The sequence below is a fragment of the Pygoscelis adeliae genome, unplaced genomic scaffold (assembly GCF_000699105.1).
Source record: "Pygoscelis adeliae isolate BGI_AS28 unplaced genomic scaffold, ASM69910v1 Scaffold110, whole genome shotgun sequence".
Lineage (NCBI taxonomy): Eukaryota > Metazoa > Chordata > Aves > Sphenisciformes > Spheniscidae > Pygoscelis > Pygoscelis adeliae.
Genome location: NW_008823919.1, coordinates 973,103 through 975,793, shown reverse-complemented (window position 1 = coordinate 975,793; position 2,691 = coordinate 973,103). Strand labels below are relative to the sequence as shown.

The following is a 2,691-nucleotide window of genomic DNA, read 5'->3' as shown; positions in this document are numbered from 1 at the left end:
TGAGACCCACCGATCATTATACTTAGAAACACCCTACATAGCTTTTAAAAATAGTACTATAATAAAAGAAATTCTGTTCAGTACTGTAAGTCTATGCATAGTTTTTCGTTCTCTATGAGCTCATTGCTTAACATGTTGCCAAACTTACAAGTAATTTGAAATCCATAGAGTTTGTATAATCCACTGCTTATACCAAGGGACTTTGTTTGCCAATTCCATTTCCTAAAGGAGAGGAATACTGATCCCACATTCAATCCCTAATAAAACTTCTGTTGTGTTCCTCATGCATTCTCATTATCAAGAGTGAGTGGGAATACACTTTATCAGTGAAGCTCTTGTCATAGAGATTTTATTTCACTTTTAGTTGATACATAGCTTGTTAATTAGACTGCAGTCCATCACCACATCCCTACTCCTAGATGCAAAACCTTCATGTCTTCATGTGAGAGAAGTCTGGACGTAGGGGAGGACAGAGATTTTGCAGTCTGGTTCAATATAAAAAGTAACAGGAAGGGCTGGACCTACTGAAATCATTAATTTGATAAGGAGAGATAAAGTCATGAAATTGTGTGCCTTGTCCCCAAGATACAAACAACTTTAGTAAACTACAGAAAACTTTTTACTCAAAAGAAAACATAAAGCTGAAATATTAAGCTAACTCATATTTTCTTACGAAATTTTCAGATGTCTTATAGCTTTGAGTTTAATCCAGGGAGAGCATGATTTTTCCAAATGCATATCTGAGTATATGTAAATCATGATCTAAACTGCACTATGATTAAAGAAGAAATGTCCTTTAAAAGAAGTTGAGCAGTACAAGTGTAAAACAAGCTTTGTATGAAGTCACAGCTAGGCCAGCACTCCTACTGTTCTTTCCAGGGTTTGGAAGGGGAACTGTTCAGAGCAATGGGCTTACCGTATGGGAAGAAATAACTTAATATTGAAAACCCCTCTTTTCCTCAGAGGCAAAAAATATTAAAACTAGCCTGTTCCTGTTCTTATAGTTCATAGGAATGTTTTGGAATTTTCCAGCTACAGCAGAAATTCTCTATGAGACTAAATTTAGGGAATATATCTCATTCATCATCCTATTCTGTTGATCTGAGAAAAATTGTAAATTTCCAACAAGTGCTATAATTTCTATAAGACTGAGTAGGCTTGTGGTATTGACTTATGCGTTAGTCCTGTATTAGGAAAAGTATTTGTGTCACCTAATAATTTATAACTTCTTATCTAGATCCTTAAACCACAGGCACTGAGTGCACAGGCTAGATATCTTGCATCAAGGTATTCTTACAAACACATAGTTCCCTACTGATTTAGGTTAGAAAGGGTACCTGGTGGTCATCCAACCTAACCTTCTGCTCAGAGCAGGGGTAACTTCAAAGTTGAATCAGGTTTCTCAAGGGCTTGCCCAGTGGAGTTTGGAAAATCTCCAAGCATGGAGTTCCCATAGGCTCTCTGGGCAGCTTGCTCTGGAGCTTAACCACTCTGATGGGGAAGAATTGTTTTCCTGGTGTTCAGTTAAAATTTCCCCTGTTGTAACTTGTACCTATTGTCTCTTGCCCTGTCATTGTGTACGTCAAAGAAGAGTCTTGCTCCATCTTCTCTGTAACCATCTGTTAAGATCAGAGAACTGCTATTAGATGTCCCTCTCATCTTCCCTCTTGCTGGCTAAACAAGTCCAGTTCCCTCAGCCTCTTCTCATACATCAGGCACTGATCCTGCTAGGGGACTTCAATCACACTGACATCTGCTGGAGAAACAGCACAGCAAGCTGTACATAGTCCAGGAGACTCTTGGAGTGCACTTAGGATAATTTCTTAATCCAGGTGATAGCCTAACCAGAGAAGTGCTACTGGACCTGTTGCTTACCAACAGAGATGAACTAATTAGTGAGGTCAACAATGATGGCGGCCTGGGCTGCAGTGATCATGCCCTGGTGGAACTCATGATCTTGAGGGAGATGGGCCAGGTGAAGAGTAAAGCCAGGACCGTGAATTTTAGGACAGTGAACTTTCAGTTGTTCGAGAAATTAGTGGATGGGACCCCCTGGGAAACTGCCCTCAGGGATAAAGGAGAACATTTTCCTTAGATTGCAAGACCTCTCAATTCCCACGTGTAGGAAATCAGGCAAGGAAGGCAGGAGACCAGCATGGCTGAATAAGGACCTCCTGGTCAAACTAAAGTGTAAGAAGGAAGTGCGTAGGCAGTGGAACCAGGGATGTGTATCCTGGGAAGAGTACAGGGATGCTGACCAGGTGTGTAGGCATGGGATCAGGAAAGCTAGAGCACAGTTGGAGCTGAGTTTGGCAAGGAATGTGAAGAATACGGCAGGCTTCTACAGGTACATTGGTCAGAAAAGGAAGATTACAAGAACCGGAGTGCGGTGAACAGGGCGGGCAAACAGGACATGGCATGTCAGAAGGGCGTGGCGTGGCAGTTTGCGTGGCAGCTCGCGCAGGCAGGGCATGCAGGGAAGGTGAGAGGGCAAGGCGCAGTCCCCCTCCTGGCTCTAGAGGCCAACTCAACTAGTAGTCATCACCCTCCCAGAAGACAACCTAGCTATGGTTTCCACTCGGCTGAAAGCCATCGCCAAAAGGAATGTGGCGACCCAGACGGAGCCCTCACGCAAGCATACAGCTGTCCAGGTCTCTGGCTGCAGGGAGTGCCTGAGCCTGTCACTTGTAC

General features: G+C 43.0%; 1 protein-coding gene across 1 annotated transcript in view; it reads left to right on the top strand.

Moving 5' to 3' along the window:
• Positions 1-2,691, top strand: part of FBN2 (fibrillin 2) — a 183,735-nt gene that overhangs the window by 88,822 nt on the left and 92,222 nt on the right. The window lies entirely within an intron of this gene.